Genomic DNA, 14,802 nt, shown 5'->3' with positions numbered 1-14,802 from the left:
CAGCAAATTGCAAAATACGGCGTCTGTTGAATCAACAATGAGGCAGAGGAAGAATGGTGGACAGAGATAAAAGACCCACTGCTCATGTTCAAGCGGGTATCAAATAAAATTGCCTCGTTTTATGATGAACAGCATATGGGGTGAGAAATCTTTGATGGTGGCCAGGTTTAGGGGGAAGTTGTGGCCCACTGCTCCGGGTGTGTGTTCACAGTGTGTGTGTTCACTGCTCTGTGTGTGTGCCCTTTCGAATGGGTTAAATGCAGAGCACGAATTCTGAGTATGGGTCACCATACTTGGCTGAATTTCACTTTCAATTTAAGTTTACACATGATTTAAATGGATAGTTCAGCCAAACTTGTCGCACACATCATTTTAAACCTGTATGATTTTCTTTCTTCGATGGAACACAAAATGAGATATTTAGAAGAATGTCCAAGCTGCTTTTTTCTTTTGACAGCTTTTGCCACCATTCACTTTCATTGAACGGAATTTAACAGCTTAGAGATTCTGCTAGATATCTGCCTTTGTCTTCCACAGAAACCAATAAAGACATAAAGGTGAGTAAATAATGAAATCAAATTTATTTTGGGGTGAATTATTCCTTATAACAAAAAAGCACATAGGAAATGGTTTGCTGATGAACTAAGGGTTTAAAGTTCAGATGGATGCTGCAATCGTTGTATTTCAGCCCTGAATAACACTAGATTAGTTTCATGTAATCCACACAGAAGCAGCCAATGACAGGTGTTGGTAAGAAAGGACGAGAGCAATAAAAAGCTGAAAAGGAGTGAGAGACTTTACGTGGATTATCAATAGACCTCAAACATCATGGCATCAAAATACACATATTAACCAAAGAGTGACTTAAAGGGGAGGTGAACTTTAAAAAGATGTAAAAAGGAAGAAATAAGGTCCTGACACATGAGATCGTGCAGAACTGGATTAGAACACGAGATGGATGTGTAGTTTAGGAACATGTTTTACTTTCTGGACACACAAAAGACTGAGAAGAATGAGAATGGTACGTTGGTCTATTGTTGGGAAGTTGGTAGCAAACAATACAAGGTGAAAAAGTAGAAGAGTCATGTGTGCAGTGTAGGTGACAGGTCAGTATCAGAAAACACTTAACCCTGGAAAATGATGGAGGGAATGAAAGGAATAAACTGCTTTTACTCTCAGATTTGTTTTTGCAAAAATGATTATGAATTATGAAGTCTAATTTAAATAAATACCTTTACACTTTTGGATCTGTGATATTTGTTAATGTTTTTGAAAGAAGCCTCTTTCAAAGGGTGCATTTATTTGACCAAAATACAAGAAAATGGTAATATTATTAAATATTATCACAATTTAAAAGAACTGATCTGTATTTTAATATTTTTTTAAATGCAACTTGTTCCGGTGATGGCAAAATTGAAGTTGTCTTCAGTCTTTTTTCAGTCTTTTCAGTATTCTAGGATGTTTTGTAACATTGTAACATTGTAAATTATGTAGTGAGACAGGTACATTTTTAACTTAACTTTTCAAGTTTCAGTTTATTCAGATCGAAAAATAAATAACTGCTTAAATAACTGCTTCAGAATCACAGCATTGGCTATATCTACCACCTGGAAAATAAAATAAAAAAGACAAATATTATTCATTGTACGGTATTGTGAAGAAAAACATTTAGTATGGCAACACATATAATCTGCATCAACATTTACTTTTCCTGCTCATGTAAAATACAGCATACCATCAGTTAAGTTCATAGGAATAGGTCAAACTGAATCTTTGGCTCTGAATTCTAGAAACTGCCAAACTGTAATAAGATGAATGAATGTGTACACTCACAGAAATATTTCACCCAAAATTTAAGATTTATGTAATTTTATTACATGACAAATTCCCATTTATATTTTTTTCATAATTTGAACACAAATCTACCAAATAAACTTTATACGATTTATTTTCATTAGGATAATAAAACCTATTTATTTTAAATGCATAATCCTCAGGTTTATGTAAATAGTTTATGTAAAGTGTAATTATTCTTAATTAATAATAAAAAGTTTATTTATTTAAAATACATAAAGTTTATTGTATAAATTGCATAATAATTAAGAGAACTAAATCAGGATAATTGAAAAAGTTAAATAACATTTATTTGAATCATGTTTAATGTATGCTTATATACTAAACCAAATTAAACAATGCATCACATTTATGCAATTGTTTCCCCATCTTATAAAAAAAAAAATAGAATTAGACAAACACAAAAACAACTCTATTAGGTTATTTGTGAACTTACCCACTGTGCAAAGTTACGTCCAGTGGACGTCTTTTTATGTCTTTGCAGACGTTGAAAAGACGTCCACTGAGGAGCCAGAATGAAAGTTTTTATGACGTCTTTTTTTGACGTCTTCTGTACGTCTGATTTAGACGTTCACAGAACCTCCTTACAAGGTTAAAAACTAGTTAACAAGTGGTCAGTGGAAATATTTCAACATCATTTAAGTTTCATTTAGACATCATTTATACTGTTTCTGGACCAAATCAACAGTCTCAGGATGCATTAGATTTAGACTCGTGTTATTTCAATGTAATTTCCAGACACTGTGTTTGTCCTAAAATCAAGAAAATAAAATAATCTTCATGAAATAATGAAATAACTGATGATTGAGCATGTGGTAAAATCAACTGCAAAACAAAGACATTAAATCTCTGAAGATCTCAGCAGAGGAGGATCAATTTACATCATTTACATCAACATCATTTGAAGTCACCATTGTGGTGGACAGTGTTTGGTTTAGTTGGGATCTTGGTCCTCATTCTTCTTGTGTTAGCTTGTCTCTGGCTGTTATAACTGTGTGTTATAAAACACTTTTATTGTGGCAGAGAGCATTAAGATCAAGTGCTAACATCTTTATTTTAATGTTGATTAAACTACAGCACAATAAGTTATTAATGTTTTGTTGCACCTATGTATTTATTTTCATGGACAGACACCTTGTAGAAATAAAGAATGTACTTATTTTTAAAAAACACATCATGTAGTCACACACAGACATCAAGATTGTGGATATGCATCACATCAATGATGACAATTAAAACTAAAAAGGCTGGAAAATAAGGATGAGTTTATCTAGAGAAGCTCTTATTGAGAATTAACAGAGGTTTAAATGTTGATATTTGATTCATTTGAAGTCACCATTGTTGTGATGCATATGCTAAATCTTGATGTCTGTGTGTGAGTACATGATGCTTTTGCTCAAAATATTTCAAACGCATGCATTTTGTAAGTATTTTGCTCTTGGTGCCTGTACTGCAGAGTCATAAGGTTTAGGAGATCCATACAAACAAATCACCAACAAAGAGCTGATAACACATGAGCTCTCTTAAATTTGTCTTTCTGTGCTACAACAACAGTGTTTCACAAACACACAGTTATAACAGCCAGAGACAAGCTAACACAAGAAGAATGAGGACCAAGATCCCAACTAAACCTAACACTGTCCACCACAATGGTGACTTCAAATGAATCAAATATCAACATTTAAACCTCTGTTAATTCTCAATAAGAGCTTCTCTAGATGTCTGACAGAAATAAAGTCAATCTAATGATTCCATGTTTGTGGAGATGTTTGATCCTCCTCTGCTGAGATCTTCAGGGATTTAATGTCTTTGATTTGCAGTTGATTTTACCACATGCTCAATCATCAGTTATTTATTTATAGTTAATTATTTCATAAAGATTATTTCATAAAGATTATTTTATTTTCTTGATTTTAGGACAAACACAGTGTCTGGAAATTACATTGAAATAACACGAGTCTAAATCTAATGCATCCTGAGACTGTTGATTTGGTCCAGAAACAGTATAAATGATGTCTAAATGAACCTTAAATGATGTTGAAATATTTCCACTGACCACTTTTGAACTAGTTTTTAACCTTGTAAGGAGGTTCTGTGAACGTCTAAATCGGACGTACAGAAGACGTCAAAAAAAGACGTCATAAAAACTTTCATTCTGGCTCCTCAGTGGACGTCTTTTCAACGTCTGCAAAGACATAAAAAGACGTCCACTGGACGTAACTTTGCACAGTGGGTAAGTTCACAAATAACCTAATAGAGTTGTTTTTGTGTTTGTCTAATTCTATTTTATTTTTATAAGATGGGGAAACAATTGCATAAATGTGATGCATTGTTTAATTTGGTTTAGTATATAAGCATACATTAAACATGATTCAAATAAATGTTATTTAACTTTTTTAATTATCCTGATTTAGTTCTCTTAATTATTATGCAATTTATACAATAAACTTTATGTATTTTAAATAAATAAACTTTTTATTATTAATTAAGAATAATTACACTTTACATAAACTATTTACATAAACCTGAGGATTATGCATTTAAAATAAATAGGTTTTATTATCCTAATGAAAATAAATCGTATAAAGTTTATTTGGTAGATTTGTGTTCAAATTATGAAAAAAATATAAATGGGAATTTGTCATAAATCTTAAATTTTGGGTGAAATATTTCTGTGAGTGTATTAATATATTAAAAAGGTCACTTTTAATTTCATGCTGACTTTAAAGCAACCTATACTGTTGTTTCCATTCAGTTCTCTGGGCAGGACTGTCAAACACTAAGGGAGCGAGCACAGATGATTTAGCTGAAGATGAGCGAGGAGCAACTCTCTCCCCTTTGCCCTTCCTCTGCCTTGAACTAATTACCACAATTGTGTGCATGCATGCATACTTGTGCATGCGTGTACATGTAAATGAATGAGCAAAAACCAGGTGTTGTTACATTTTAAAACCAAAGCCTTGGCCAAGGTCCTGTGACATCACACGCCCGCACACAGATGCAGGACAGACACAAAGCCACTCCACCTGACTGTAAAATGACCACACAGGCTTTCTGCTAGAGACAAGGACAAGTGGCCCAAGCGCTGAAGAAGGTAAATAATTGAATACATAAATAAAGAAATGAACAGCGTTTTGAGGTAAAATCAGTGGCACAATGACAGCCAGATGGCCACACAGAGACAAATACATACACACACAGATGCGCTCCCATTGTGCTCTTGAGGGCCTGGCATGGCTGTCCCTGAATCTCAGAAGCGAGAGGATGAGTGGTTCTTTCATTATTATCATTTTCATCATCATCATTCATTATTATCATTTAAACGTTGCCTTTTTCACAGCAAAGAGCTGTTGCCTCACACACATCTGCAGCAACACTGGGCCTGCTGACCCTTCCTTGACAAAAAGGAGCCCTTTAGTCAATAACACACAATGAGACCGACCATGGTCCGCTCTCATCTTCTCCCACGTTTCTGCTACTTTTTCAGGGTTGAAATGCATTTAGTCAAAGCACATATAGAGTTTCTCCTCGCTTCGCATTGATACTTTATCAGCGTTTGCATATCTGGCAACGAGGGGCCAAATTTGGGGCTGGGGATGTTTTTGTTATGTAGAAGATCTCCTCATTCACTGAGCTGTACTATTCTTAGAAGGACACACTTAAGACTGCCATACCCCCAACATATGTTGTTTTTCTTATATTGAAGTGTTTCCCTTTTTTGCATATTAATCCTCCAGCTCCATCAAACCCAATTAGCATCTTCTATAGTGGCCTTACGTGCGACAAGGTGGAGGGCATGCGTGTGTGTTGTCGGAAGGGTGGTCGGTTACAAAATGAGGTGCTATTGCATAAATTGGATCCCATTTCCTTTAACCGTCCTCTTCTATTCTTTATTTCAAAGGAGTCATTTAATTATGACCTTTTCATCCGTCCTGTATTTGTTTTTTGTTTGTTGCACAGGCACCGCGACACTCATGTGTGAGTGTGTATACACACACACTTTTAGTCTCAGGGTATTGATTGCCAGGTTGAGTGCAAGAAAGCCCTCTGTGTGGCGTTGTTGTGGACGACAGCGAAAACAACACGGATATTCAAATGAGCATCCAATTATGCCAGCAAAGAGTCACTTTTGTGTGGTGCACACGGGTGCCAAATTGCACTCTTTTGATCTTAAATCTTTACTTACACAACTCTGTCGATGAGTAATTTCACCCGGCGACTGACAGGGGCCTGAGACAATGCCTCAAGCGGTTTCTGCTCGCTCTTTCCTCTTTCTATATCTCTCTTGGTCCTTCTCTCAATACCTTGCATTCATTAAGGGAGTGGAGAGGGACAAAAGGGGAAGGCTACAAATTACTGATAATGATGCCGGACTAATGAAGAGAATGGAGAAATTTCATTAGCATTTAAGAGGCATGGATACATGCGACCCGCCATAGTTGTTCTCCATTACCCCTCACTCAAGGAAGCAAGAGAGACTGACTGAAACTCGATGCCTCATTTGCATACTTAAGTGGCAGTGGCTCCTGATTGGTAATGGGCTGTCAGCTTCTCATTTATGCATCATAAACAAAATCTGTGTGCTTTCCATAATGCGCTAGCGACGATTGGCGAGCAGATTGACAGAAGGTAGGCTTTCGGGCAATATTAACTAAATAAATATATATATAAAAAAACTAAACTAAATAAGCTTTTAGCTCTGAGGTAAACATTTAAATTTAAAAGCCGTTAAAACATAAAAATAGAAGTCTTTCATCCTTAAGGTAGAGAAATCTTGATTATCAGAAATTAAATCTACACAGGTTAGTGGAGTACTGTGTGTAATATTAATAAGATAACTGGACATTTTTTTAATAAATAGCTACCACACTGATTCTGAACCAGAGAATACTAAACGAGATAATAGTTACTATGCATATAATTATTTAAGGAAAATATTATCGATTGAGAAATGGACTGATTTCTGAGTTTAAAATGGCAAAAGTTTATGTGACATTTCATTTAATAAATCTTTTTGTGTTTGCGAAGAATAGTTTTCTGTTTAATTCTTTCTCATTTCGGTTACCTGTGGCCTCAGCATGTGTTTTCTGCTTTGTGTGAAGGTATCTGACTCCACTAGATGGCTCCAAAATGAGCAAGCCTTATATCTATGAAGAGCTATATTCCACACTCTAGTCAGATAAATATACCACAAGCATGCTGATTCTTACTTACAATATTACATTTGGGATTTCTGCAGCTTACATTATTTCCCTCACTCAGAAAATATGCATTGAATTGCAGCTTAGAAATTTTTCAACAATTTCACAAACTCCTCACCCTCCCAATTTCCCTACTCCTGCCCTCACCTGAAACCCAACAAAGAATAGTAGACAGGTTTCCCCTGCGATCTCCATAGCAACCTGGAAAGATGGGGTCATACATTGTCATTTTACCAATCTGTTGCTTTGGCAGGCTCTGTTTCAGTTTGTGGATCTTTTTATTCATCAAATAATCCTGAATTTTTTTTTTATCACAGTTTCAAAAAAAAAAAAAAATATATATATATTAAGCAGCACAACTGTTAACTATGATAAGAATAAGAAATGTTTATTGAGCATCAAATCAGCATTTTAGAATTAATTCTGAAGTATCATGTGACATTGAAGACTGCAGTGAAGGCTGCTGAAAATTCGGCTTTGCCATCACAGGAATAAATTACATTTTAGCATGGGCTAAAATAAAAACAAATTTTTAATACAATTTTTGAAATATATATATATATATATATATATATATATATTACTGTGACTGTCACACACCTGGACTTATTTTGTGTGTTTTTTCCCCTGTGACCCAGTTTCTGTCTTCCGTGTGTGGTTTTGATTAGTTCCCAGGTGTGTCTAGTCATTTCCCCATGTGTTCCATGTCCCTGTTAATTTAGTCATGCCATCCACCTGTGTTTCCCCAATTATCCCTTCTACTTAAGCCTTGTCCTTTCAGTTCTGTTTTGTCGGGTCTACTAGTCTACTTGTCTACCTGTCCACTTGTTATCTGTTACTTGCCACTTGCCACCTGTTATTTACTACTTACCTTGTTTATGTTTGATTTAATAAATCCTTGTTTCGTTTATCCCTCGGCTTCGTGTTCCTTCCAGCAGCGTAAGGCGTGACAGAAGACCCGACCTGAAAAAGTTAAAAACTGCGTGTTTTTCCTCCGTTTTGTTTTCCGTTTTTTTTCACAGTCTTTTTTCTTTGCGTAGTGTCATGGATCCCCTCTATCGCCCCGAATACCTCCTCCTCCTGCTGGAGCAGGAGGGACTGTCTCTCGAGGACCATACCAGACGGTTTCTCTGGCTAGCTAATGCCACCAGCTACCCGGACCACGCGCTTCGGGTTGTCGCCCGAAGATGGTCCTCGGGAGGATTTCGCCGCATTTATAGAGTGGAATCTGGTGAGAAATGGGTCACCTCTCACGGTCGGCCCAATGGAGGATCTCGCCAGGTCCACTCTGGACCCAGAGCCCAGCCTACAATCTCCCCACGGTACGAGGCATAAGCCCGAGCCCACCGATGACGGAGAGCCAGAGAGCAACCCGTCAGACCAGGTGCGAGAGCCGGCGACACTGCCCACCACGAGGGAGCATAATGTGGAGCGCCAAATGGGTCAAAATGTGGGGGTTTCCTATTCACCTATGTCAGTTTCTCAGTTAAGCCCAGGACGGACTCCTGATCTTCCGTTAAGCCCAGGACGGGCTCCTGATCTTCCGTTAAGCCCAGGAAGGGCTCCTGATCTTCCGTTAAGCCCAGGAAGGGCTCCTGATCTTCCGTTAAGCCCAGGACGGGCTCCTGATCCTCCTGTAAGCCCAGGATGGGCTCCTGATCCTCTGTTTAGCCCAAGACGGGCTCCTGATTCCCCGGTAAGCCCAGGACGGGCTCCTGATCCTCTGTTAAGCCCAGGATGGGCTCCTGATTCCCCGTTAAGCCCAGGACGGGCTCCTGTTCCCCCGTTAAGCCCAGGACGGGCTCCTGATCCTCCTTTAAGCCCAGGACGGGCTCCTGTTCCCCCGTTAAGCCCAGGACGGGCTCCTGTTCCCCCGTTAAGCCCAGGACGGGCTCCTGTTCCCCCGTTAAGCCCAGGACGGGCTCCTGTTCCCCCGTTAAGCCCAGGACGGGCTCCTGTTCCCCCGTTAAGCCCAGGACGGGCTCCTGATCCTCCTGTAAGCCCAGGACGGGCTCCTGATCCTCCTGTAAGCCCAGGACGGGCTCCTGATCCTCCTGTAAGCCCAGGACGGGCTCCTGATCCTCCTGTAAGCCCAGGACGGGCTCCTGATCCTCCGGTAAGCCCAGGACGGGCTCCTGATCCTCCGGTAAGCCCAGGACGGGCTCCTGATCCTCCTGTAAGCCCAGGACGGGCTCCTGATCCTCCTGTAAGCCCAGGACGGGCTCCTGATCCTCCTGTAAGCCCAGGACGGGCTCCTGAACCCCCGTTAAGCCCAGGACGGGCTCCTGAACCCCCGTTAAGCCCAGGACGGGCTCCTGAACCCCCGTTAAGCCCAGGACGGGCTCCTGATCCTCCGTTAAGCCCAGGATGGGCTCCTGATCCTCCGTTAAGCCCAGGAAGGGCTCCAGCCCCAGAGCTTACTCCAATGCCTGCTCCTCCAAAATTCCCACCCACTCCTGCCTCCTCCTCCGCTGTCGTCTGGCTGCCCCTCTGCTCGCCCTCAGCCTACCATCATTGTGGTGCGAGCTCAGCGGGACCGCCATCCTACAGCGACGCCTTGGTCGGCGTCTCCCTCACCTCCGCCTCCAGCCTCTGAGGCCTGGACTCCGCCTCGGCCCGTTGACCCGTCGGCTCCACCATGGCTCCTAGCTCCTTCCTCTCCGCCGTGGCCCGGCAGTCCGCAGGCTCTGCCTGGCTCCCTCGTCCCTCCGGCTCCGCCTTGGTCTGGCGTCGTCCTTCCTATGCCTCGGGACTCCACTCCTCCGGCTTCGCCTCATCCCTCCGTCCCTCCGGCTCCGTCAGGCTCCTTCATCCCCTCGGCTACACCTCTGTCCTCGGTCACTCTGGCCTCACCGCGGCCTTCCGGATCCACATCGCCGCGTCAGTCACCAGAGCCATCTGTTCCGCCTAGGACCTCCGGCTCCTCCCCGTCACCCTGGCTCTTCGGCTCTCCGTCTCCGCCTCGGGCTCCTCCTCCACTTGCTCCGTTGCCGTGGGTCGAGTCCCTGGAGTCCGTGACCATTCCTCCTCCATGGCTCCTTCCACCGTCGGCCCCACCTTGGGCCGTTATGGCTGTGGCCTGGGTCCTGCTGGGTACCTCCTGCTTCACATCCTTCCTGGCTCCTCCCTCCGTCATCTCCTCCCTGGCTCCTTCCTCTGTAGTCCCTGTCTGCTGGCCCCCTCCTGGGAGGCTGTCCTCCACCGGAACCTCCTCCCAAGTTCCCACCCACGCCTCCCTTTGTTGTTTCTACGGTGCGAGGACGCACCTACCGGGAGGGGGGAGTACTGTCACACACCTGGACTTATTTTGTGTGTTTTTTTTCCCCTGTGACCCAGTTTCTGTCTTCCGTGTGTGGTTTTGATTAGTTCCCAGGTGTGTCTAGTCATTTCCCCATGTGTTCCATGTCCCTGTTAATTTAGTCATGCCATCCACCTGTGTTTCCCCAATTATCCCTTCTACTTAAGCCTTGTCCTTTTCAGTTCTGTTTTGTCGGGTCTACTTGTCTACCTGTCCACTTGTTATCTGTTACTTGCCACTTGCCACCTGTTATTTACTACTTACCTTGTTTATGTTTGATTTAATAAATCCTTGTTTCGTTTATCCCTCGGCTTCGTGTTCCTTCCAGCAGCGTAAGCCGTGACCGTGACCAATATTACTAATTTCTACTGTATTTTTGGTCAAATAAATGCAGCCTGGGTGGACCCAGAATAAACTTCATTCAAAAACATTTAAAAAATCTCACAGACACCAAACTATTGAATGGTTGTGTACTGTATATGACCTTTCATGATGTGTCCACACTTACTTACTGCATCTTCTATGTGAACACTGTTGTTTCTTCTGCTTTTCACAAATGAATAAAAATGTCCATCAGCATTGTTTTCTCAGTGCCTCTTGTTTATAAAACAATAAAACAGAATAGGTATTAATTTGCCTCTCCAATGTAAGGTCCAGTCCAATCCCTCCAAAGTCGATGCATGTTTAAAATGACTGATTATTTTGTTCCCATAGCTAAAAAATGATCTCAAGCTTACCAACATTACCATAGATATAGGAACCGTGAGGAGAATGTGGCTTTGAGGACTCCTGTAAAACAAGAACAAATATACCATCTTCTTCAAAGCTGTAAAAAGCTTGTTTGGTTAACTCTGCAGATTCTAGCCTACATAGCTCATATCATAAAACAAATGTATAAAAATGCACAAATCTAAAGATCATAAAAACACCTGAAGGTTTTTATTTTGTCACCCACTAAGAAATACAATTATTTTTCAGGAAATTTAAAAGCATTAAGAGTCCCATTGACTTAACATTTCCAAACAATGTCAGCATTGCATTCAGCTTTAAGAGTACAAGGGGTTTGATGAGCTAGTCCAAAACTGTCTGTGGCTGCAAACAGTTGATTATTAAGGAAAGACAGAGAACCGTATTCTGATTTTTTCCTGGTTGGGTGAATGCTGTTTGAGCAGTGAAGCGCAGCGTTCTTGGATGACAGCGTGTGACTTCTCACTGACTTCCAGAACTCTCTGTAGCTCGTTATTGTGGATGGTGGCAGTGGTCCAGTCACAGTAGAGTGGACAAACACAGTGAAGACACTGAGCGAGAGCGGACACAGGCCCTCTCAGGGACGGGTCCACAAGGTGGAGTCATGCTCTACACTTTCACAGGGGAAAAGTTCAAATCCCAACACTCTTAGTTAGAAAGTCTGTTTTCCACTCACTTTAACAAATGAACTGTTGTTTACTCTGGTAATGCTTTAGATATACAATGACTTTGGGATTTTAATACATTTTTTAGGAAGGAATATCTTTGGTTAATATATTAACCAAATATATTTGGTTAATAACGATTAACTTTTAAATAAAAAGAATGCATTTATTCATCCCTTGCACTGTTCAATTCACCCTATGCACAAAACATTTAGCTTTTTTTGTCCTAAATAATCACCACAAGAGCACATTGCTGTACATGTTTATGTTTATTTCCCCTTATTAAAAATGGAGCTGGGAATCTCTTTCCCAGACAATAGCGACCTCTCATTACTGAGACGAGGGGTAGGTGGGGTGTCCTGACTCAGTAGGGGGCTATGCTGTGATCCAACAAGTGCTTGGTCTGGTCTTTCCTCCAACTCTCCACCCCCACAAACACAGACAGTCTGCTTTGACCTACAAATAACAATCCCACAGCAAATAGTGAATAGTGAAGTGACATTCAGCCAAGTATGGTGACCCATACTCAGAATTTGTGCTCTGCATTTAACCCATCCGAAATGCACACACACAGAGCAGTGAACACACACACACACACACACTGTGAGCACACACCCGGAGCAGTGGGCAGCCATTTATGCTGCGGCGCCCGGGGAGCAGTTGGGGGTTCGATGCCTTGCTCAAGGGCACCTAAGTCGTGGTATTGAAGGTGGAGAGAGAACTGTACATGCACTCCCCCCACCCACAATTCCTGCCGGCCCGGGACTCGAACTCACAACCTTTCGATTGGGAGTCCGACTCTCTAACCACTAGGCCACGACTTCCCCAGAAAAGGCAATGGCACAGTGCAAGCGCTGGGGTCTGACTGAAGGTTGGACTGCTAAGCATTTTCTTCATTGTAAAAATTCACAGAATACATTGCTCAGTTACGCACATACTATACGAACCACACCTCCTGTGTGTCATTAACATCTCTGTCTTCTTTTTCATTTGATTTTACTTTATTCTCCAGTTCTGAGGTGGGTTGACTCTGTAAACAGACCTAAAGTTTGAGAGAGAATTATTGGGAATGTTGTTATAGTCTGTCATCACTCATAACTCTGTTTAACTGTCCTAACTGAAGAAGTGCAGCTCTCTGTTGAACGTCCTCTCGCAGTGAAGTGTTAGTTTACTTAAATATGCTGATGACATGGCCTTGGTAGAACTTCTCACAGAAAATAATGCAGCACATGAGGAAGCTTATTTTAGCCAAGTCACTTTATTGCAGGATTGGTGTCAGACTGTTAAATTGGAAATTAACGTGACTAAAACAAAAGAACTTAGAAGACAAATGAAACCAAGAGGGGCCAGTAACATCAACCCTGTTGTACTTAAAAGCCGGCCTGTGGAAGTAGTTGAAAATTTTAAGTACTTGGGTACAATCATTGATCGTACTTTAAGTTTTAATGTCAACTCAGAGAGTATTTTTAAGAGAGCTAATCAGCGATTGTTTTTAATTAGAAAACTGAGGAGTTTCAGGGTCTGTCAGCATATTCTTGAGATGGCATATAGGGGCCTTGTAGAAAGTATTTTACAGTTTAATATAACAGCTTGTTATGGTAACCTGAATGTGAAAGATAAAAACAAGTTTTCTAAAATTGTTAATACTTTAGGGAAGGTGATTGGCAAGTCACAAAGGCAGCTTGGGGATGTATTTGATAAGGCGGTACTCAGGAAGGCCCGACAGATGTCAACAGACACCCTACACCCCCTAAACTCAGAGTTTGAATTGCTTCCATCTGTCCGTAGATTTAGGGTCCCAAGGGCGAGCCGGAACATCTATAAGAGATCTTTTATTCCCCATGCCATACAGGAACTTATTCTAAACTGAAATTGTTTTAAAAATGTGTTTATTGTAGATCGAAACCTATCTTATTTTAATCAGCTGCGCTGCTTTCCATTTTCTGTTGTTGTATGTTGATGGTGGTAGTATTGTACTCTTAACTGTGTGTATTTTGATGTAAGTTTAAATGTGGTGTCATTGATGTATTTCTGTTGGAGAAGTCGAAGACAAATTTCCACTAAGGTGGACAATAAAGTCTAATGAATGAATGAATGAACCAGAGCGGACAAGTCTGTCAAAGTGGCTGATGAGTCCGAACAGCCCAAGGTGCTGATGTAGTATGTCCTGCAAAAAATAAACATTTATTAGACATCTATTTAGTAAAGTATTTTTACAGTGCTTACATCACATAATACTTGATAATAATACATTACTAATTCACATTAAGACTTTGTGAATATGTTTTATTTATTGAATGCAGAACAACAGAACTAAAAAACGAACAAAGGTATATGGCAAGAGAATAATGTTAGCATGAGTAAAAGATGACCATTTAAATTTTGGGGTGAACTATACATTTTAGGCAAAACATACAAGTGGCCATATCTTGAAATAAAATATGGTCAAAATATGGATGATAATGAAATAGTAATGAATGCATAATCAAAAAAGCCATACTGACCAACACCTTCAAATTAAAAAAAAGATTGTTCAAAAGGAGATATTTAAACTTAAAAGATTTAAATTTGTGGAAAGATTCAAGAAATATGCTCTTATATGTAAAATAATACAGCACAATAAAAAGTTTGACAGACTGGTTATTCGTTTTTTAAATAAATATAATAATAAACTCTCTGTCTCTCTTTCTCTCTGACAGCTTTATATCCCTTTATGTAGATCAGATACTCTGCTTCTGCATGGTGCTCTTTCAGGTTTATGTGAGTTACATTATATGAGAAATCTATAATGTAGCAAACACGTTATTACATAAGAAATGTGTCTTTATAAATATAAACTGAGGCAAAACCTAAATCATATCTCATTCATGAATAAATGCAAGATATTATACTGCAGGCTGTTATAAATCGTAATTGAGAATTTATAGCATATTTTTAACATTACAGATTAACATAAAAACTGCACTGTTGTTGCTTTGACTGCACTTAGAATGCTGTCACGTGAACCTGAATGAATGACAAATATTCAGTTCAATTC

Source organism: Carassius carassius, chromosome 18 (genome assembly GCF_963082965.1).
Source record: "Carassius carassius chromosome 18, fCarCar2.1, whole genome shotgun sequence".
Taxonomy (NCBI): Eukaryota; Metazoa; Chordata; class Actinopteri; order Cypriniformes; family Cyprinidae; genus Carassius; species Carassius carassius.
The sequence above is the reverse complement of the archived record's forward strand: the minus strand, read 5'-3'. Positions refer to the sequence as shown.